At 43.2% G+C, this 23,724-nt stretch overlaps 1 protein-coding gene across 3 annotated transcripts in view; it reads left to right on the top strand.

Moving 5' to 3' along the window:
- Window positions 1-23,724, top strand: part of Xkr6 (XK related 6) — a 258,596-nt gene that overhangs the window by 69,424 nt on the left and 165,448 nt on the right. For 2 of the 3 annotated variants that reach the window (XR_006632950.1, XR_006632951.1), the window contains exons 2-3: window positions 5,642-5,749; window positions 7,912-9,704. The exons of the other annotated variant lie outside the window; for it this stretch is intronic. The gene's annotated coding sequence lies outside the window, so the exon portion shown is untranslated. Of the gene's footprint in view, window positions 1-5,641; window positions 5,750-7,911; window positions 9,705-23,724 lie in introns of those variants that run through there. 3 annotated transcript variants of the gene reach the window in all.

Raw genomic sequence — 23,724 nt, 5'->3', positions numbered from 1 at the left:
AGTACTGGGTTTGGAGCCTACTGTCACAGAGGAGGGTCTGGCTGCAAATAGTCTTCTTGGGTTGGTTATGTCATGAAAGATAATGTTATGGAAGAGGGCTGATCACGAACAGCTTTCCTGCATTGCTTATGTCAAGGATGATTTGCTGAATGATTATCACTAACTTTGTGAACTACACTGTGCTTTTTGAGTAAGTCCTGTGGTGTACAAGCCAAATCCCGTGACATGCCCCTAGTGTACCAGTCAGGAGCAGAAGTGTACTTGGCCAGGGTGTGCTGACTGAAGGTCACTGGAAGAAGTGAGCAATGGCCAAGTGCAGGAAGCACAGTGACCAGGCTACGTGGACAGTTGCTGTCCTGCGGTATCCGAGCCTTCTCTGGCTCTACTGCAAGTGCGTGCTAGTGTTCATGGTCGCTCACAGTAGACCTGATTCAGAGCCAGCAATTCCTGTCCATTTTCAGAAACCCAATCCACATAATTTTTTTGAAATGCTGAGTTGGCAAAGTATCCTTGAAAAGCACTTGTGTTACAAAAGTAGTAATTGTTCACAGAACAGGAATTACACTGTCGAAACTAAAGGGCTAAGTAACAGCTTCTTGAGTAGCCATCCATAATTTTTGTTTCCTTCCTGTCTGTCTTTTCTGACCCATACCTTTTGCCCCTTTTTAGAAAATGTAGCCAGGGGCTGGAAAGATGGCTTAGTGGTTAAAGCACTTGCCTGTGAAGCCTAAGGATCCATGTTCAACTCTTCAGATCCCACATAAGCCGGGTGCACAGTGATGCAAGCATGCAAGGTCACAAATTCGCACAAAGTGGCACACACATCTTGAGTTCGATGGCCATGGCTGGAGGCCCTAGCATGCCAATTCTTTCTCTTCCATACCAAAAAGCCAGTCTGTTGGACTTGCCTCAAAAAACAACAACAAAAAAAAAAAAAAAAATGCAGGCGGACATGGTGGCACATGCCTTTAAATCCCAGCACTTGGGAGACAGCAGTAGGTGCATAGCTATGAGTTTGAGGCCAGCCTGAGACTGCATAGTGAGTTCCAGGCCAGCGTGGGCTAGAGCGAGACCCTACCTTGAAAACAAACAAACAAAAAAGCATGCCTTTAAATATCTGTTGGGCAGTTCAGTGCCACTTGTGCACTTAGTAACCTGTCCGTGGCCCTTTACTTTTTATAAACCTGCTTCCTTGATAGAAGTTCGGATGATTTTGCAGATTTTTCTTTGGAACACTTTTGCATGTTAATAGTGATACTGGAGTGTAGTTGTTCTTAGCAGTCTTCTTGTGAAACATTTTTACTTCTATGAGAGAATTAGTCAGTAGGATGTAGTTAGCCCTAAAAGTTAAGATTTCTAGGCCAAAAGCTCCCATGAATTGTAATTTATTTACTTTTTGTAAATTGTGAATCTTGGCAGACTTTGCTGTTGTTCTTCAGAGTTGGCTTAGTCTGAGGACCAGCCCTGGGCTGGACCTGAGCACCTGGCCCCACCCTCTAGAGGACCGCTCAGTCTCTTGACACCCCATTTTGATTTGTTTTTTACTTTTGATATGTTTCCATGGAGTTACTAGGGTTTTTGTTGAATTACCTGTGTTGTTGCCCACATTTCATTGAGTTGTTGAACTTTTCCTTAGCAGTGTCTTAAGAACTCTGTTCAAGCCAGGTGTGGTGGCAGACACCTTTAATCCCAGCACTCGGGAGACAGAGGTAGGAGGATTGCAGTGAGTTCAAGGCCACCCTTAGACTACATAGTTAATTCCAGGTCAGCCTGGACCAGAGTGAGAACCTACCTCAAAAAAACCAAAAAAAAAAAAAAAAAAAAAAAAACCTCTGTTCATATTTGGTACAAATATATTTTTTTTTCAGTTTATTTTCTTACATGGTTCTTGTTTTCAATTTTAAAAAATCAGTTCATATATATATATATATATATGGCTTCTAAGTTTTACATCCTAATTATAAGTCCTTCCTGTGCTTTTAAAAAATGTATTTTTGAAAACTTCACCCATATGTTTTAACTAATACTGTGGTTATACATTTTCTCCTAAATGTACTGTATATGAAATTTATTTTGGCTTGAGGAGTGCAGGTAGAGCTTATTTTTTGAATGGCCAGACAGTGTCCCAGCACCATTTTTTTGTTTTGTTTTGTTTTTGTTCTTTTGATGTAGAGTCTCATTATAGCCCAGGCTGACCTGGAACTCACTCTGTATTCCCAGTTTGGTCTCAAATCACAGCAATCCTCCTCTCTGTGCCTCTTGAGTGCTGGGATTAAAGGTGTGCATCACCACCCCCAGCTCTGAAGTATCAGTTTTGAGCCCTCTGTCTGGCTCCTGTGGAATCTGACCCTGTGAGATGTTCTGAGTAGCATCCAGATAAAGCAAGGCGGCTCTGTGTTGGGGCACTACATGTGGGTGTGCTGCAGGACTTTGCACAGGGTCAGAGTGCTGCTGGCTTCTGTTGGGGTGAGATGCGAGCTGTGGAGTGTCAGCCATAGGTCCTGGGGTCTGTGTGCACCTGAAGCCAAAGACAGGCTTCTAAGAAGGGGCCCCAGGGTCTATGTAGATTTACCCCTTGGCTGGTGAGACTTAACCTTTCTGCAGGAAAGATTCATCCTGAATTAGAGAAGAATTTCTGAGAATGTATTTGATACTGGATATTATTAAATAGGGATTGTTTTTATAGAACTCATTGATCCTGTTTAGCTGGAGACTTCATTGTAACATTTCTGACATGGCAAATGGAGTTTCATGTTACTGTAATTTAAGACTAAGAATAAGGTGGGGGTGGTGGCACATGCCTATGGTTAAATCCTAGCATTTGGGGTGTAGAGGCAGGAACAGGAGGATTAGGAGTTTAAGGCCAAACTGGGCTTCATAAGATGATCTCAATTCAGTCTCCCCACCTCCGCCAAACAACAGCAGCCACAAAGACTTAAGCACAATGTCCCTTCAGGTATAGGCTGCAGCCCAAGCAGAATTCATGAAAGCTGTGGAATTGGAATACATACTGTGTAGTTCTCATGTGTTTGTGATTATGGACTGTAGCATGTGCATGTGTGCATACACACATACACACAGAATTAAAAGTAGAAAGGGAGCCATTACAGCTGTGACTGTGGCAAGGAAGAGGGGAAGGTGACAAACCTAAGGGGCCATGGAGGCTCTGGGGAGGTGAAGGAAGCCAAAGCCGGCATCAGGTGTTGAGGAAGCTGCAGGCTGAAGGAGTCTGTAGGGAAATTGTGATCTGTGGGTAAGGAGACGTGTAAGGCAAAGTCGAAAACAGTGCAGTACCTAATTGTGCTTTCTGTGAGATGCTCTGCAGAGTGTAAGAACGAAGCTCTGAGGTATGACGTGGTGGAGGGGGAGGAAGGGTGGGCTGCTTGCAGGTAAGGCCAGTACCAATTTTCCTGCTTTTTAAAGAATTGTTAAATGTTTTTATTGACAACTTCCATAAATATAAACAATATAACGTGATCTTCATCCCCTCCTACCACTCTCCCTTTCTCCCTTTAAATTCCCCCCACCACTGAACCCCTTCTTTCTAAGTAGTCTCTCTTCTACTTTAATACCATCATTAACTTTCCTCCTATTACGTGGGTCTTGTGTAGGTAGCATCACCCACTTTGAGGTCAGGAATATCAAGGCCATTTTGTGTCTGGAAGACAACATTGTAAGCACTCCTCCCCTTCCGTTTACTCTTGGATTCTTTCTGCCACCTCTTCCACCATGGTCCTGAGTCTTGGAGGGTGAGATAGAGATGTTTCATTTAGTGCTGAACACTCCACATTACTTCTTAGTACTTTGGTGAGTTTTGAGTCACTCAGTGGTCACTGCCATCTGAAAAGAAAAGCTTTTCTTAGCAAAAGTGAGAGTAACATTAGTATATAGGCATAAGCATAAGTATTTAGAGGGCAGTTCGGTGGGCATAATATATCCATTTAGCCTTAACCACAGTAGTAGTTTCCCCTGTAGGATTTATGACCTCCCAAGCCTTAGACTTTTTATTAAGTTTTCAGTACCAGGCAGGAATTGCATCCCATGGAGTGGGTCTTAGTTCAATCAAGAGAACTGTTGGTTCTCCCATAACAGACATGGCACTATTGCACCAGTTGGTATATTTGGCCTGGCTGTCCAGCTCTGAAGCTTGCAGATAACACCAAGTTTTCTCAATTCAAATTTGCAAAATGTAGAGTCATACAAACAGGCAGGAAATGAACTTTGACCAGCATTTAACCAGAAGAACCAAGGTAGGATTCCAAACAGTTCTTCTAAATATTTAGCCACAAATGGCAATGTATTTATTTTAGACCATAGTTATAAACTTGTGAGTCAAACCATATAATCTCTCAACATTTGTCTAGATATAAAATTTGGTAGTACTCCATGGAAAATTCTAGAAGACAAGCTAACTCAAATACGTGTTTACCACTTTTGCTTTGAGATGAAGATAAAACTTAAATTCTATCAGCAACATTATGTATTTTGAGAGGGTATAATGTATTATGTTCCCACAAAATTAAAGGATGTTAATGGAATCCCCAGGCCTGGCAGACAGTAGTGAAACATTGAGCACAGTGTTGGTGTAGACTCAGTAATTTATGGATCACATTTAACTAGTGGGGTGTATGAATGGAATAAAAAACCTTGTTAATGTTTGTCTTCAGTATGTTGTATGTAAGGCAAGTGTACCTGACAGTAAAACTTCCGAATTTTGAAATTAGGGTTCCAGTTAAATGGTATAATTTTATATTAAGTGATTTCTTTTGAAAAATATGTAACCATTATGTTTGGTATCAAAACTACCAGCATTCTAATTTGAAGAACCGGTTAAAGAAGTAATAGGGGATTTTTACAACGTAATCTTATCCCTGAAGAGGCACATGCCACTTTGAGCTTGGTTACTTGCAACACAAAGAGTTAAGGTTCTCATTGAGTTTTGCGTTGAGTTCTCCTGTTGTTATTTCATGTGTAGTATTTTGTCTTGTGGAGGTAGTGCCCAGACTTGAGGCTCCAAATTGGAGATAGACACTTATGGCCCCAGATTCACTGAGATGGTTGGAACAGTCTGTGTACTTGTCCTTGACTTGCCTGCATTTCGGAACATCCTGTGTTGGGTCAGTGAGTGGTGGCTTGCTTTGATTGGAGAAACAGGTTAATCCCCATGTGCTTGTAGCATTGCTGCTGGAACTCGGGAGTTCTGGATCCACAAACACATACTTCTTACGCTGGACACTGTCACCACTGCCTCAGTGTCAGGCTTTGCTCTCTTGCCCTGGTATATGTATATGTGTGTATGTATGCATGCATATATTTATACAGTTAAATTGTTGTTTTGACTTTTAGCTTCATTGGTGATTTTTGTATATTTAACTATAAAAATAAATATGTCATAATTTAGAAGTGAATGAAATACTGTGTCAGTTTTATAGAACTAACTTGGAATCTCATTGTCATTATTATATCTAGTAATTAACAACTGAAAAGGGCATCTTCTCAATAAAAGTAGGATTATGACTCAGAGTAAAATGTGTACATTCTCATTTTTCAGTGATAAAATGGCTTCTGATTATATTTTAGTGTCATGTTGGAGATTTCATTCCATGATCATTTGTTCATTCATATGTATTTTTATTTTTAGCTCTAAGCGAAAGACATGAGGCCTCAGCTGAAATGAGGTGGTTTGAGGTCATCCGGTTTCTGGCTAGAAGTGTGCGGTCGCCTCGTCCTGAAACTGCTTCACACAATGGTAATGGCAAAACTTGAGGGACAGGAGGGGCCACACACTCTATGTCTGTTCCCTACCTCCATGCCTCTTCTTGAATAACATTAAAACCACTTAAGTTGGGGAGAAACGTCATCCACATACTGATTTCCTCAGCTCCTCCATGCCTCTTCTTGAATAACATTAAAACCACTTAAGTTGGGGACAAAGGGCATCCACATAATGATTTCCTCAGCTCTACTGGCTCGAACTTTACCAGCCTCAACCTCATATAGTTCCAGGGAGCTCTGTAAGCTTAAGTAGCAATAACATATGTACCTCATGAAAAACCTGAGCCCTTAGGAATGTTTTCCTTGAAGGCCAGTAGGACTTGCTCCCAAACAAAAGGTTCCAGACTTAATAAGTTTTTCAGGTTAGAAAGTCAGGATTTTTGCAACAACATTAATTTCCCATGATAAAGATTTTGGATGTATATGTCTGTGTATATTTTCCTTCTCAAAATGTAAAGTGCTTTTGAAGAATCGGTTATCTTTGCTTTAATTTTTTACATGTATCAGTCAATACTGGTAACTATTCCAAATATATTTTATATGAGAATTTTGTACATGTTTTATAGTTGAAGTTAATAGAACTGTGTGTGGATTTTTAAAATTGTAATAAGGCTTTTGCAGGGAGTGTCTTCTCTTGGTTAAGTTTATTCTGAGGAGCAGTGCTGCCAAAGTGAGAACTGGGCTTGACTCCTCTGGAAATAGAATTCCAGTGATGATAGTCTTTGCTCGTACTCCAAAGTGAGACTAAGGCACTGGCCCAGAGAAGGGGCTCCATGTGCACTTTTATTTCCTGTATTAGATACAGTAGTATTTATTTTAAAACAACATCACAGGTTCACTTCTTTTTAACCTAAATTGTGTATTTGTTTAATTGCTGAGATACTGAGAAAGTTAAATATCATCCCAGTCTGGAGGGCAATACAGAAAGCAAGTGCTAAGTTCTCTTCAATGGACAGTATTTTCACCTAGAGAAATGTCATGTTCCTTTTCATGTTTTTATAGTCTCTTGTTACAGTACTTCTATATATATTACCTCACATTTCTCTGCAGTGTTTACCCCTTCATTTTCTATGTCAAGAATAACCCAAATTTAGGATCCTTGTATTTTTTTCTTCATGGATGTGACATTTTGGGATGATAAAGCACATTGTTCATGTGCCCCAAGAAGAAACTACTTATGAGGCAGCCACAGAGCTTGGGCCCTAGTGGGTCACTGGCCAGAGCTGAAGTCTGGTCTATGGGTCAGCCTGTGCTCCCACACCAGCCTTCAGGAGCCTTGCCTTGTTCTTTAGAAAACCAGGCAGCAACAATGTTCTTTGTTTTGTACCACATCTCTTGGAAATGCAAACTCTGAAGTTGTGGTTTTCTAGAGTAATTAATATAAGCTTAAGAAACAGGTTTTTAAGCCCATGGTTGGTGATACAGTTTGTTTTGTGTATTACTAGTGTCTTAATAAGGCTGGGCACAGCCCTGTGACCCTAGCCCTTACAAGGTTGAGGCAGGAGGGATCACTTGAGTCCAGGAGTTCAAGACCAGCTAGAGCAGCACAGGGAGACCCTGCCCTACGTCGGGAGGGAGTTCTTATTGAAGAGTAGTACTGATGTTTATGTTTTTGGAAATTCTAATTTTTTCTACTTACCCAAACAAAACATTTTTTCCTTTTTCATCAAAAAAAAAAAAAAAAAAATCCTGCCTAGATTGGGCCTGTTTGGGGTTAAAAAAACTTTAAGAACATCTTTATGTGCTACAAGTTGGTGTACTGGAAAGCCTACCACTGCTGCTAATTGGCTAGAAAGTAGTTCATAAAGCCTTGAGTCGTATGAGATCAGACTGTAATTTTATGTATGCATCTGAATGGGTGGCCACATTGATTGCTTTTAAGAGAAAAGACAGAATTAATACCACTTTAAAGCCTCAGTTGTATATGTGAGAATGTTTTGACATAGTTAATTCTAAATAAATGAGTGGTACAAATGAGTATATTTAAGTATTTTGCTTTATGTGAACGCCTAATGTAAAACAAGAAGCTTATAATGTTGAAAAGTTTAGAAAACTATAAAAGTAAATACTGACCTTTTCTGAGAAAGTCTTTTCCTTCTACCTTGTTTAATTTATTTTCCCTTTTTTGTTTTTTAGGTTTGCAATTTTTTTTGGTGATGGCATGTTCAGAATCTTGGATCCCTAAGTTGAATGTTGGAAATATTTAGGAACCTTGGAAATTATGTTTTCATGTATTTAATGTCTTGGTAGGTGAATCAGTAGATTTAATAAAAGTATAAAAAGACCTGTGTGCTCTCATGTTGGCAGGCATGTCTCAGTGTCTATTGTGTTAGCCTGCACTTTGGTGACGGTCACCTTTTGAAGGTTCGGGTTCTTACTTGCCTTGTAGTCTTATAGGCTGGTTTGGTTAGCTTCTTCTCTATCTAACTTGCAATTTTGGTTACTTAGATCAGAGATAATTACTGATCAAGAATAAAGAAGAGAAGAAAGAGCATCAAGTGACAGTCTTAAATGCAGTAATCACAAAATTTCTACTTGGCAGTTGCCTCACAAAAATCAGTATTAGAATATGGAAATTCTCTGCAAATACACTTGTAACAATATGCTGTCAATTCTCAAAATTATACATCACTATGGAGGGTGGAGATGCTAATATTGAACTCTCTGCTGCCCGATATGAGGCAACCTTGAATATAACCTCGCTTTCTTATCTGTGTGTCTTCCTGCCTCCTACTCCCACCACTGCTGCAGGCTGGAGCAGAACAGCCCCTCCTTAGAAACCTTGAAGGCCCAAAAGCCTCCTGTAGCTTCCACTCTCTTATTTCCTCCTTGGCCCCAAGCCCACAGACTGGAGTTGCATGGAGTAAAAGTTCGGCTTCCTCACAAAACTTACAGAAAGCAAGATCTGCTTTGTTTTTCTGATTTCCAGAGTGCCTCTTTTCCCAGAGGCTTTGAACCCCACCATTCCCCGTTGTGTCGTGGTGCCATGCCTCTCCTAATAAAGCTTTCATTCTAAAAGCCGTGTCGTCTCAGCTGCCGCTCATCAAGCCAGCCAGTTCTCCCCTACTCTCCTTCTCTGTTGGAGAAAAAATAGAGCTGATGAGTCGAGTTGTTGAGTTGGTGGAAAGGAAGGTGGCAAAAAAGCAAGCAGTGTGAGGAGGAAACACTAACCACCTGAAATCATTAGTTCCATTTGAAAACTCAGAAGTTTTAAAAACTCAAGATTGTGGCTAACCTGCAGCCACAATGTCAGAAATTAGCTCCATTCCCTGTACACCTGATCCCAGCCCTCTCCATAGACTGGACTGTGGGCAAGGTGCTGTGCTGACCATGGATGGACGGAGAGCCCATGTTGGACAGAGTAGACAGTGTGCCATCATTGGTGGCAGCCTGCCATCCTTGCCTGCTCCTGCCGGGATTGAGAGACTTGAGGAACATTCTGGGACGTAGCTACTTCCGATGATCAATGTAACTGCCTCCCTACTCTTAACCCAGTTGAGAAACACTAATTTTTAAGGCCACAGCTAAGACAACTTGTAAGAGGATGAAGGGGACTGTAGAGCTTGAATTAGTAGCTCAGGAGGATGCTTGGGTGTGAGTTTATTATTGTTATTATTGGTGGGTTTTTAGTGTTCCTGAAGTTAGTGTACACCTGCAGCAGTTTGCTAGAGTCTGCTAGAAGGCTTTCAGAAGTGGAAGGCTGCCCCATGGCCCCTGCCTCTCTTTTTTTGCTTTGTTACAGGGGGAATTGGCTGATGTGTATTTAATAGAAGGCACATTGGAAAACATTAGAGGTTGTTGTTACTGTTCTTTTGTTCTTTTCAAGGTAGGGTCTCACTCTAGCCCAGGTTGTCTTTGAACTCACTGTAGTCCGAGGCTGGCCTCAAACCCACAGCGATCCTTCTACTTCAACCTCCCGAGCTCTGGGATTAAAGGCGTGCGCCACCACACCTGGCAGTTTTTTAATGTTACATTTTATTTTATTTTATTTATTTTGGTTTTTCTTTTTTTTAATCTTTTCACAATTTTTATTAACATTTTCTGTGATTATAAAAAATATCCTATGTTAATAATACCCTCTCTCCCTAACATTACATTTTAATCTAAGGGTGTGTTACTTTTTTCTAAAAACTTCTTATAATTCTTCCTGTGTGGTACTCCTCTCAGGAGAGGTGTTTTCTTTTAGCCAATTCTAGTTACAAGATTGACTGGTTCTAGGCATTTGATATGCCCAGAAGAAATTGACCAGGTAGGAAAAATCACAGACCACACTGGAATGAATATTTTAAAGATGTCCTTAGATTCTGAAAACTGTGAGTACAAATGAAATAGACCCAAGAAAGAGGAAAAACTTAAGAGCCTAGTAGTAGAAAGTCAGGGTAGGCTATGTCTAAACTTAATAGAACTAACCTAACTCAGGGAAGAGATGTGCCTAGGCATGAAGAGATGGCTGGTGCTTTTGTGGATAGCTCCAGTGAGCTTGCCACAGCAGTTGAAGGGCAGTGATACAATGGTGCATTTCCTATCAGTGGGTTTGATTTATTCTGGCATGTTCTAAATGTGTGGCTCAATGATGAATTTAATTCCAATAAATATCAGATATATTAACAGTAAACCTCTTTTGGATACCGTATAACTTCAGAAAACGATGTAGGATATTGAACATGGAGGACAGCCGAAGACATGGATATGATCTGTATTGAATGGTTGCTTCTTAGAAGCTTCAAATACAACTTCAGACATGTGCCCGTGTTTCATGTTGGCTGTTGTATTGATGAGAGCAGTTCAGTTTGTGTCATGGAAGTCTGTCCTTCCCTGGATCATTGCACGTCACAGTCTGGTGCATCCTGTTCTCCAGGAGAAGCAGATCTTCATGAGTTTGGTACACTAACAACAAGGGCAGCACTCAAGGAAGTGAGCTAAACCATTTGCTGTTGTGTTGTGGATGTACTAGAGAATCTCTGCTTGGAAATGTGAAGCAGGCCAGGGCTCCTTCCCTGAGATGTCATTTTGCACATGCAGCGATCCTTGACATGTATCAGGAAGCCGTGGTCAAAAGCATTTTCTTCATTTGACCTCCGGCTTTGATCTCTACTGGTTAGTGGTTCTCTGCCTCCGTGGGATGGGACATCCAGGCTGCAAAGGTGCCAGCTGCTGCTTCACAAGAGACCTGCAGCCGCAAGTTTGAACATCGCAGAGAAAGGGACCAGAATTCTGCAAAGGCCACTTCCAAGGACAGCTGAAGGTGCAGCTGGAGGCACTGGGTGCAAAGGTGCCTCCTGCTAATGGAAGGTTTAGTCCATGCTAAGTTGAATATCAATGTCTCCTTAAAATGAGCAGTCTATTTTTCCTTAATTTTCTAATTATGAAGATTTTCTTGTTGAGTGTGACATTTTATTATGTCATGATAATAATATGTCTTGGTGAAACTTACATGTCCTTAAATTATTAGTGACGAACAATTTGGGATTCTGTTATAACCTCGAATTTTGCTACATTTTTAGGAAAATTGTAAACATTTCTAGATTTCTCATTCATTTTTTATTCCTTTCAGATTTTTAGTATGTGATTGTTTCTGAATTTTATTAACTTTTAAGCTTAGAGAAGAGTACCTTCAGTTTGTATTTTGACTAAGAATAGATGCATTTGATTTGTATCATTAGAAATCTAATTGGTCAAAAAGGCCACAAAGTCACCTTGAACAACTCACCTCTTGTGGAAGACCACCTGCTGTTTCTGTCATTCACTGGGACTTCCTTGCACAGTACAGCTCCACTCTGGAGGTTGTCTGAAAAGAATCATAAATCTGAAGAAACTGCCATTGGGACTCAATAGACAGAAGAGTGTCATCATGTGACAATGCTGATGTCTCTGTGAGACAGATTCAGCTGTCATTGTAGTTGCCATGTACAGATGTTAAGTAACCTTGAAGTATTTGTCACTAATGTAAATAAAATGCAACTTGTAACTTTTGAGGCTTCTGTTGGCAAGGTCTACATTTAGAAATCCACTGGCTCAGAGGAGCCTGGATCAGCCAAGCTGACTGAGGAGCAGTCATCATTTACTCAGGATTTGGGGGCTTTGTGCTTCCTTTGAGAGTAGTATTGGGGCTTCAGAGTTCCACATCCCCAGAAAGGATGACCTGGGAGTGGACCCATGCCTCTGATTCACATTTGCTGTGGGTATAAAATTACACACAAGGGATTCTAGATGATCTAGAATCCTGTTAGATCTGCCCTGTTCATTCATCCCAAGCAATTTAATCACCATTTCCTTTCCAGCTCCTCCAAGTGGTGCCCTTTGTACATTTGTCCCAAGTCAGGTTAGAAGGATCACCACAGTTCAGTCTTCCTTGCCTCATCACATTGCATTCTGCTGAGAACGGGACCTCGCTGTTACCTTACTATGAGGGTCTCCTTACCGACTTCTATTTCATCTTTCTTCCTGGAGGCAAGCAGGAGTTGTAGACTTGTGGCCTTGGCTGTCTGAGGTCTTCATGTAAAAGTTCACAGCACTGCATTTTAAAAGTGACCATTTGGTTCTGCTGTTGAGATAGATGACTGTGTCCTTTGCTCCAGTGCTGGCCACTGCTGGTTTGAAACTTCCTCTCCATTCACACTTCCCCAAGGCCAGTGTGCCCCAGGCATGGAGAGACTTGGAGCTGATTTTGTGGGAGCTTGCTAGGACCCAAAGGTAACTGAAGATTTCCCCTGTGTTACCCTTGGCGTCAGTAAAAGGAAGTATGCAGAGAAAGAAGTCATGTCAGGAAGAGTCTGAAGACAAGATTTGTCCATAAAATAGGCCCACATGAATGAACATTGGACCTATATTGGCAAACCATGTGTGTCTTTATATTAGCAAACACATAACCTTTTAAAAACCACATTTCAATGATAAAGTGTTATTTTAAGGTCTATGTGTACTTTTAAGCAGCAATACAATGTGTTTTGTGTAACTATAATTGTCTGACTCTTGCTCTAATAAAAATTAAGTGATTCAATTATTTAAAACCTAATACTTTTACATGATTTAAGGAGAGTTTAAAGCAAGGTTGTCTACGTGTTCTGTGATGTGTACATATGCTCAGCAGCTGTTTGCTGTGTGGTTTTTACATCTAGAAATACTGTAATCAAGGTCCATGTATTTTCTCCAGGGAACACCCATGATCTTTTGGTTGTAATTACCAAGTGCTTGGGGTACTGGAAATGCATTTCAAGCTTTTCTGCGTATGTAGCAAAATTTGTCTAAATAGCTTTGTACTCTGAAGGAGTTTTTAATAAGTAAGTTTTTGTTTAAAAAACACTTGTGAATTAATGGAAAGGGCATGAAAAGATGTAGAGAAAAGGTGAAGTAAATCAGAGTCCTCAACCGTTCCTCCCCAAAGGTTACTCAGCAGTAATTGGGTTGGAAGGAGCCAAGGATAGGTGGGATGTGTAGTTCAGAGGGAAAGGAAAGATCTCCATCTGGAGAGATGAGTGGTATGGTCAGGGCAGAAGCCTTGTCCTGGAGAGCCAAATCCTGTCAAAGGAGCTTTGGGTACCAGACGTTCCTCCCACAGTTTCCGCATGACTGATAAGAGTTTGTGTGCCTATCTGTGGCACAATAGGGAAAAGAAGAACCACAAGGCAGGGACTCAGAATATTATTTTCAATCTCAAAATTACCTTTAAAATGTTGCAGCTGGATGTGGTGGTTAATATCCATAATCCTACCACTCCAGAGACTGAAGGATTGCCTGAAAATGTGGTCCACGGAGTTCTACACCAACCTGGTCTACATAGTGAGTGCTAGGCTCGGGCTACACAGAGTGAGACCCTGTCTCAAAATAACATATATACACGCCCTTATCTATTCTGCCTATTTCAAAAAATTTAAAACTTAAGATACTTTCTGATTGGTCTGTGAAGTAAATGGTTGGAAGCTACTCTTTTTTGCAGCTGGGCTATATTAATATTATATTATTAATATTAGCACATTGAGGCCTCGGTTGTGGCTAAAGGACCATTTAGTTTTGTTTACCCCATGACTTGCAGAGCACTAGTTAGGACGACTGAGAGCAGGGTAGGAGAGTCTTGATTGTCCACCACTGCTGTATGATGGAGTCGTCGTTTTAAAAACATGACATTGTTAGCAGATAAAAGAATAGTATCATCCTGTTTCAACCAACCTTGTCCCAGAACTTTCTGGAAACCTCTCAGATCAACAGTGCTATAGGTTAGAAGTATGCTGGAAACTCAAGACGGTACAAAGAACCACTCCAACAAACTCAGGAAAAACTGGATGCTTCTTTGCAGTAATCTTAATATGAAAAATATTCAAAGAAATGTATGCCAATAAATGACCAGAAGAGATGCAGTGGTTACAACTTGTATGATTTTTGCTTGTCCTTATTTGTAATACCAAGCTGAAAGTTGAGCTCTGCATGCCTTGTGGTGTTTGGCTATACTACTTTTACTAGTCAGTTTTTCTGCACAAAAGGACCTGAAAGGGAAACATGAAGAACAAATGCATGATGTGTTTCAGCTGCATGATCACCTTCTTCCCAGAAGAAGGGCATTTTCTAGAAAAAATTTAAGCTGAATAATGCCAGTTTCTGTGTCTTGCCCAATGATGGTCCAGCCACTATGCTTAAGTGTATGTGGGTGTACGCGTGCGAATTTCCACAGATGAAGGGAAGACAGTGTCTTTTCCGTGTCTTCAGGAGTAGGGTTGGCATCCTGCAGTGGGCGCTTGTAAGGCATGGTGCTCAGAGGAGGTCCTGTGGTGCAGAACACTTGCAACACCTCCTCTTTCCTCCTGGGTCTGCAGAATTCTCAGCCTTGTTTGGTAGAGGAAATGCCACGTTCTACACCATTTTTCTTAGGAGACCTGCCATTGGATCGTTACAGCCAGGGTTGTGACTAGTGACTGGACATCTGCTTCCTGTATCCACTGGGACTCAGAAGTAACAATGAAATGACTAAATAAAGCAAACGCAAAACTGGCTGGAGGGACAGTTTGGAGTCAGTGAGAAGCATGGCTCCGCCTCCTTTCCCTGGGGTACCCAGCTCTCATTAGCAGGGCCTTTTAAAGCTTCATGATACTGGAAGGCATTACTTGCCATTAACATTTTGAACTAAATATTTGAACAGTCCCAATTTTTCAGCAAAGATGAAAGTCAATATATATTGAAACAGTTTTAAAACATGACATCCAGAAAGCTGAAGTCTCCAATATGGGCCCTTAACTATAGTCGTGGGCAGGAAGCGCGGTCTTTTTCCAAAGTCTCAGCCTTGCTCCAGAGAAATTGACATTTGTGGTCAAATGCATCTCAGATTTTCTGTAGACATTGGGGGTTTCTTCCACTTATTCTCTGTGATCTCCACAAGCCTAGCACACTCCTCAGAATCCCCCATATTGTAGGGAAGGTTGTCATGAAGCTGGTAAAGCCCAGTTGTGGAGCACACTACAATACTGAAGTGACCGTAGGACAGGAGTCCCCTGCTTACGAGAAGTGGACAGTTTAACTAGAGTAAATGCAGGCTGTTGGGCAGCTGTGGGTGGCTTGAATCTGTCCCCTCGTTCCTGTTTGTTCAGCTGATCTCTGGCTGAGGCAGTCACTTCTCTTGATTTTACCAAGTTCATTGCAGGTGCTGGAGCACTGCCTTACCTGTCTACCAATGCATGCAATTCCAATGTCACAAGTTGTAGGTTCTCACTTCCTCTAGGTCTTCATTTATAAATTTCATGTTTAATTGAAATTAAGTAATATTAATTCAGTTCCTGCCATCTCCAAAAATATTCCCACCAGCAGCAGGCCTAAAGTTCCATCTAGCGAACTAACTACTCATCACTGTGCGTACATAAGGATGTGTCTTTGTGGAGGCCCTTCACACTGAAGGTGGAAGCTTCAGACCACCTGTGGACTTGAATTCCAGAGCACCAGGAGGCAAGGGAGGAAGAGCAGCCACCCTGGGAAGGTGAGAGGACCCCTTCCTGGGGGACAGAAAGCACGGGGGAGGCCACAGGCATTATCTGCCTTTGTGATTGCTCCACGCTCAGCAATTCTCAGGCTCTGCCAATCCTCATTTCATCTGATGCCCTAGTGCAGTTACCCCAGTGCCTAGATGGAGTGTTGGTTATCCTGACTGCTGGATGGTCAAAGATGCTGTCGCTTTCCATCCTGTTTCTTGCCACCCTTTTCAGTACGAGAGTCTATACCAGAAGGTTGTTTGTGGAAGCTATCTGGTAAAGAGCTTGATAGGAGTGGTTCAACTGGATATGGTATTTAAGTCAAGACTTGTTCCTGCTGTGTATTGGTGATGTTTCCTAAGTCCAAGGCACAGTCCTGTGCTCTCGGCAAAGACACAAAACGTGAAGGTTGTATTTGAGCAGAGGTGAGCACAGTAATGACTCAGAATGTGGTAGGACCCACAGCATGAGCTGACAAGTACAGCAGTCTCCTTGTCCTTAGGGGATATGTTTCAAGACCCCCAGTGGGTGATGCTGGAAACCATGAATAGTATCCAAGCCTGTGCTTACCCTGTTTTCTCAAACGTGCACACAGTGCGGTGTGGATGCTTAGGAAAAGGGGATGACATGTGGAATGTTAGAAAACGCGTTTACCATACTATTCAGAAGAGTGTGAAGTCTAAAACTTGTAAATTGTTTCCTTCTGGAATTCTTCATCTACTATCTTTCGGACCTTGGCTGGCCACTGGTAACCAAAACTACAGAAAACCAAACTAGATAAGAGGCACTGGATTCCTAAGTATGCTGGGTTGGAATGAGGAGGCGGGACCCGATGTTAACTTGGGATGTCAGGGTAAATGTCCCTTCAGAGGTGAGATTTGAGGAAGGGAATGTTTGTGTAAGCTGTTAAGTGACCCAGCTTTGTCTTAAGGGAGAAAACAAACATGATTGGTTCCCTCTGAGCCACTGGCTGCTACACATAGCACATGCACAGCAGCTCCATGGCGTTGGTGGAGGTGAGCCTGGTTCAGAGGACTCACTGACAGGGGGCCATGGGTCCTAAGGGCATCTACAGTCCAGGTGTAGCAGGAGCAAACCTCAGGGCAGTTAGATGGCTGGCCGCCCATTTCATGCTGAGGGCTGGAGTAAGTCCCTAGGTCGAAGGGCCCGTTGCTGTCTTCTCGGCTCCCCCTGCAGGTGCTCCATCTGAGCAGAGAAAAGGCCTTGGTTCCTGTGGGTCGTCAGGTTATATCTAGCAAGTAAGAAACAGAGAATGTCAGAAGTGCCTGACTTCCATCTGTCAGTATGTATCTTTCCAACACAGGCACAGTATGTTTTTCTTCTAAAGATATGATTTGTAAACATCTTAAGATTGTACAGGAAAAAAAAAAAACCTGTCCATTTTCACTAGTATTGATACACCTATCATTTTCCTCATGGATTTCTTTTCTAGTACTGGGATTGAATGTAAGTCTGCATGCATGCTAAACAAACACTCCACTGTGGAGCTGTATCCCCAGCCCCAGGCCTCTTTGTTCTAGCAGCATGCAAGTGCTCATTACTCCTGTGAACTGCAGCCTTGTCAGTAGCTGCTCTGTGTGGGTGGAACCAGCTCCTTTGTATTAGTAACGTTCCTTGTCACTGTGACAGACTACTTGACAGAAACAAGGAGGATTTATTTTAGCTCATGGCTTCAGGTGATGCAGCTCATCGTGGTGGGGAAGGTTTTCTTCACCTCTCAGGTAGGGCCCATCTCCATAAGGTTCTACAGCCTCTGGAAACATCTGGCCACTAACTGATCAGATACGCTTTGTAGGACACCTCACATCCAAAGTCTATAACCTTGCGTTTCTGGAAACCAAGTAGTTTACAAAATTTTCATTGTTCAGTGCTTCCTTGGTTTCCTCTGACAAATTGTATTTCAACAACCGCCTTTCTGTATCTCTTCTGCATCTCCCCAGTCGTCCATCACTTTGGTGTGAATATTGGACATTGCAAAACCTGGATGTGTGTCCTAGGTGCACACTACTAAGTGAGATTCAGAGCTTTGAGATGTCACCTCTTAATGGTGCCTGTGTGTGCTTTTCAGCACGTGAGCACAGGACGGCACCATGCCACGGTGGGTAAGTGGCTTCTCCAGTGTAGAAAAGGGACTCTCGTGCTCTCAACCTGTCCCCTGGTGTGCCACCTGCCCCAGTGCTGCTGCTCACAAAGCTCATGTGCAACCAGGTTTTGTTTTTTTTTTTTTTTAAAGCACTAATGTCCTGGCCAGTGGAGGCTTTCAGAGTATGAAGTGACGGGGGAGTCAAAGCCAAACTCAAAACAGAACTTTCCAGCCTCTTCCCACTATACTATGTTGGGTCCAAGTTTTCCTGGTCTAATATTAGATCAAAGAGACTACACGGTTTTCGGAGAAGTTGGAGAAATCTGCAACAAGTACTCTGTAGTCTTTTCAAGGGCTCAGTGTAAACACCTCTTCGTTTTCCTTATTTGGGGTGAAGGCACGTTTTTGGAAGGGGTCTTGTTGGGTTTGCCCTGTGCTGGTTTTCTATCATGCTGTCCTCCTAGCCATTTGTACTTTGTCAGAACAAAATCATTGGACGGTAAGTGCAGTGAGTGGGATTTAAAGCCTCAAGTCCTCTGCCTTGTTACATGGGAGGCTTTGGAGCCATTGGCTCTGTGGGTAAAGTGCCATGCAAGCATGAGGACCTGAGTTCAGATCCCCAGCACCTAGGTAGAGTCGAAGCTCAGTGTAGTCATGTGTGTCTGTAGTCCCAGTACTGGAGAAGTAGGGATAGGAGGATCCCTGCGGCTTGCTGGCTGCCTAGACTAGTCAAATAGTTGAGCTCCAAATGCAGCAAGAGACCTTGTCTCAGAAAAATAAGGTGGAAAGGAACTAAGGGTCTGAGGAAGGAATATATCAGATGTTGGCCTGTGGCCTCCATATGCAAGTGCATACGTGTTTACCTTCACACTAACATGGAAACATACACTTAACACGTATAAGTGAAAAGTTGCTATATCATCTCTTCCATCACCTACTACAACTCCTCCCCGTTCCAGAGCCACGGTATCTCTGTTCCTTTGCTGTGGATGTGCCTCCCCAGGCACAAGGCTAACTCTCTTACACCACGTATCTCTGCTGGGATGTCCTCAGGCTGTGGAGTAGCACCTCTGCCAGTGTTTCCTATTTCTCACTGCAGTGGCCACGACCCTTATAACCTTTATAAATGCGTCCCCTCCACTAGCATACAAGCTCAGGGAGGGCAGTTCTTTTTTACACTGAGCAACCATTGACATGTTACCATTTCTCCAAGTGTCTGTTTTGAATGACTGAAATAAATCCCCCACTGCCTCTCCTCAGGGAGTAATCAGGAAACAGGAGATGTTAAAGAATCTGGAATTGAGCAGGTTGTGGTGGCACCAGCCTTTAATCCCAGCACTCCGGAGGCAGAGTTAGGAGGATCTCAGAGAGTTTGAAGCCACCCTGAGACTTCATAGTGAATTCCAGCTCAGCCTGGGCTAGAGTGAGACCCAACCTCAGGGAAAAAGGAAAAAAAACAACAACAACAACAACAAAAAAAACAACCAGAATCTTGAATTGGAAGTAAAGGCTTATAGGAGATTAAAACCTTCCCAGGGGAGCTGTCTTCAGGGTGAGGTCACCAAGCAGGGTTGTCTCATCTGGCACCATTCTGTTGCTTCCTTTCTGCCTGAGGGCTCCTTCCCCACAGGAAGGGTGCTGTGGGATAATAAGCACCATTCTGAAGTGCTGCGGTGGGTTGGCGCACTCCAGGTACTCACTGCGTGGCCATGGTGCCCACCCAGGGGGCTGGAGGCCAGGTTGAAAGGCACTGGCTCACTGAGCTGATGGTCCCTTTGTGCATGATTTTAGACGACTGCCGTCATCAAACTGAGCCCAGAGCTCTGAGGTCAGGAAGCAGTGTTCCATGAAGGCAGAGAGTAGTCATAGATCTGACTGTTTGTGGGAAGTGGCAGGCAGTGCGGTTCTGTGACCAGGGTATTTGGCATGCACCTTTAATCCCAGCACTCAGGCGGGGGGGGGGCAGAAGTAAGTATTGCCATGAGTTTGAGACCACCCTGAGACTACATAGTGAATTCCAGGTCAGCCTGGGCTAAAGTGAGACCCTACCTCCAAAAACAATTTCTTTTACATTTCCATACATTTATGTTGCATTTTAATTATATGTACCCCACATTACTCTTTATTGTCCCCCTCAGTCAATGCACTTCCTCTCATCACTTACCACTGGCTATGCCATGGAAGAGAAAGATTTTTCAGTTTTCTTTTAACTGTTATTAAGTCATCATGGAGCGGAGTAATGACAACCCACTTTTTAAAAAAATTTTTTTAAATTTATTTGAGAGCAACAGACAGAGAGAGAAAGAAGGAGGTAGAGAGAGAATGGGCACGCCAGGGCTTCCAGCCACTGCAAGCAAACTCCAGATGCGTGCGCCCCCCTTGTGCATCTGGCTAATGTGGGTCCTGGGGAATCGAGCCTTGAACCAGGGTCCTTAGGCTTCACAGGCAAGTGCTTAACCGCTAAGCCATCTCTCCAGCCCGACAACCCACTTTTAAAGGGCGCGCGCGTGCACGCACACACACGCACACACACACACACACACGCACGCACGCACACACACACACACACACACACACTCCTTTCTTCCCTCCCCAATTTAAGTTTCAAAAGACATGAAATGGGCCGGGTGTGGTGGCTCATGCCTTTAATCCCAGCACTCAGGAGGCAGAGGTAGGAGGATCGCTGTGAATTTGAGGCCACCCTGAGACTACACAGTGAATTCCAGGTCAGCCTGGGCTAGAGTGAGACCCTACCATGGGGGGGAGGGAAGCAAAGAAAAAAGACATAAGATGGGCCGGGTGTAGGGACACACACCTTTCATCTCAGCACTCGGGAGGCAGGCAGAGGTAGGAGGACTGCAAGACATAAAATGCGGCAACTCCTCTAAGGAAACGACTAGACCAAACTAAGGGAACAGAGTTCCTGAGGGCTCACTCTCACGCAGCACACAAATTCTTCAACAATAGATCCTTTAAGTACTTTAGAAAAGGCCCTTTGAACTTTTCCATGAGGATTGAGTGTTGAATTGAAAACAGAGACATAATGCACACAGGCATGAACCTGAAGGCTTACAGTGGATTCGGTGTACAGCCATGGTGTGTGTGTGGACAGGGAGCATGCTCAGTGCCTCTCTGCTGGGGTGTCCTGGCCTGGGTGGTATTGTTTGCTATAATATTTATATTCCTTTCCTCTTAACTATAAACATGACTTCCTTTTCAAAGCCTATTAAAATATTGTCCTGTATCCCGTCTAGCCATCTATCTATCCATCCACTAACTCATCCACCCATCTATCCACCCCTTTACCCATTCATTCACACTTTCTTTCACTATTATCATCCCATCTATCTGCCCACTTATCTGTCTACCCATCTGCCACGTCATTCATCCATTGACCCATCTGTCTGTTCCTCTGTCCAGCCATTCATTTAGCCCAGCCACTTATTGATTATTTTCAGTATGCAAGGTATGTAGAGCTGACCCTGATTTGCTCAGCCACACATGATCACAATCTCCACAAAATCATCCCCATGTTGCTTCATACCTGTAATATGGAATTGAGACAAATTCATTTTTTTCTTCCTAGGCTATGTACTGAAGGGAAGATACAATTCTATTCATTTTTAATGTCTTGTACTTGCAAGTGCTCATTAATTATTGGCCAAAGAAACAAATGAGTCTCGGGTTGTATACCCAAAACACTGAGGCCAATGTTGAGATTATGCTTTCATCCTCATACCTTGAATCTAAATAGTGGCTTGAACTCATCACTTTTCATGCAGGTGCCATACACTCCACCTCATCGTTTGTCATCTGAAGGAAAGCCTGGTGTGAAGTCCCACCTTGGCCCTCACCCTGACTGAGAAGCCTGATCTCAGTACCTCAGACAGGAGCTCACCACTCCAGGGACTTTGCATTTATTTGCAAAAGGGAGTCGATGCCATGAAAAATTAGTCACATAACAAACAAGTGTGAGGTGTGCCAAATAAACGGTGCTGGCATCATGATCTGAAATTGTCCATAATGAGACAGCGAGTTCTATGCTTGACTGTGTAGGGCTGGTGTTGAGAGATGCATTCCGTTGCAAGCAGATCTGGGTCAGAATTACCATGTTATGTCAGATTGGGTTTCTGCAAATCCTTTTTTTCCTCAAATGCTTATTTAACAACATCTCTATTACTGTAAGCTGATATGCAGGTATAGATTGGAAGATATCTTTTGCTAGCACAACTTTACAAGGTGTGAGCCTGAAAGGTCTTTCTGACCTGACACTGAGCTTTTCTTGGTGCTCTTTCAGATGGTGTCAGAATTCTTAGAGCTACTAACCTCCCTGTGTCCCACTCCTGGAAAGCAGTTGTCATCTAGCAGTGGCCTGGTGTTACGTCCCTAACAATCACTTGAAGGTTGCTTGTCTCAGTGGTCTTTCCTTACCCAGATAAACTGCCTGAAGACTTAGAGCTGGGAAAGGTCTTTATGTAGCCTCACCTCTTTCCAGGACGGAAGTCCCTGCTCTGCCTTCCGTTCTTCCTGAACATTTCTCACTGGTGGTGACCTTTAATGTGTGAGACCAGATGTTCATAGGTTTTCTGAATGTAGTGGGTGGATTGCATTGTTTGGGGAATGGGACTCACATAGTGTCTCTGGCAGAATCAGTCCCTTTCAGGGGCTCAGGATTTGCTAGTGGGTCTCAGCCTCTTGGCTCTGGGATGTTATTTCAGCTGCCTTTGAGCCATGGTACTTTGGGAGTCCTGTCCTGAGAGTTAAGATTATTGGGTGTGGCATCTGTCACTCAGCCACCTGGGTGGCAAATACTAAAATTCACTTCTGGCTGTCTTCATGTGAGGGGGAAGTGTGAGCATGACTTCGAGGAAAACTTTGAGGGCCTCTAGACAAATCATACTGGTGACCAGGTGACAAGTGGGAGCTTTGGTAAAGTCTCCTCTGCAGCAACAAACTGGTATGCATTGAAGGTATGACCTGGACTCTCCAGGTATTTTGAGTCCTGGTCAGCACCTCTAAGTGACCCTGGTGGAACCTTGTCTCTTACCCCTACTTGTGTCCTGGGCAAAGAACAAAGGAGGAAAGTGTTGAGTTTTCCCTTCCCAGTGGGCTGGGCCACAACTCCTGCCTGGGGTTGGAGGTCTGCAGATGTACCATTGGCACCTGATAGCCAAGAAAGCAGCAGTAGTTGTAGCCTTTGCATAGTCCTAGCATCATCATGGTCAATGATACAACTCCTCCTTCCAAAAACGCTGGGGCTAGGGTGATGGCTCCGTGGGTAACGTGTGGCCTGTGCAAGCATGAGGTCTGAGTTTGGAGCCTCGGCATACATGTAAAGTGCAGCCTGGTGGCAGGTGCCTATAAACCTAGTGCTGGGGAGGCAGAAACATGATCCCGAGGCTCACTGGCTTTGCTGGACTAGCTGAATTAGTGAGCTCTAGGTTCAATGAGAGACCCTGACTCAGAACATAAGGTGAAGAGCAATTGAGGAAGACACCTTGTGTTGACTGGATTCTGGCTTCCATACTCATGCACACACACACACACGTACACGCACACACACACACACGGAAATACTTAATTGCTTTCCTCTGTCCTGCTTCATGCTTCATGCTTCATGCTCTGGCGTGCTTGTCTTGTTGGCTGGGGAGGTGAATATGAACACAGCCATGTGAGCCCAGGCTAATAGGGACCAGCAGTCACCTGCCAAGGTGAGACTTGAACTGGCTTGAGAATGGAGACTTCCAAGGATCTAGCTAGTTCCTTGAGGATCACGTGCTTTTCTGACATATAGTACCATCTTTCTTGAGTGATCGCAAAATAGAGAACATCATTGGAATTTAAACGTTGACAAGAGCTCCACAACAACGTGGAGCTTGCTATGTATCTGTGTGT

The sequence above is a fragment of the Jaculus jaculus genome, chromosome 12 (assembly GCF_020740685.1).
Source record: "Jaculus jaculus isolate mJacJac1 chromosome 12, mJacJac1.mat.Y.cur, whole genome shotgun sequence".
NCBI lineage: Eukaryota > Metazoa > Chordata > Mammalia > Rodentia > Dipodidae > Jaculus > Jaculus jaculus.
Note: the sequence above shows the minus strand (reverse complement) of the source record. Positions and strands in the feature narration are given on the sequence as shown.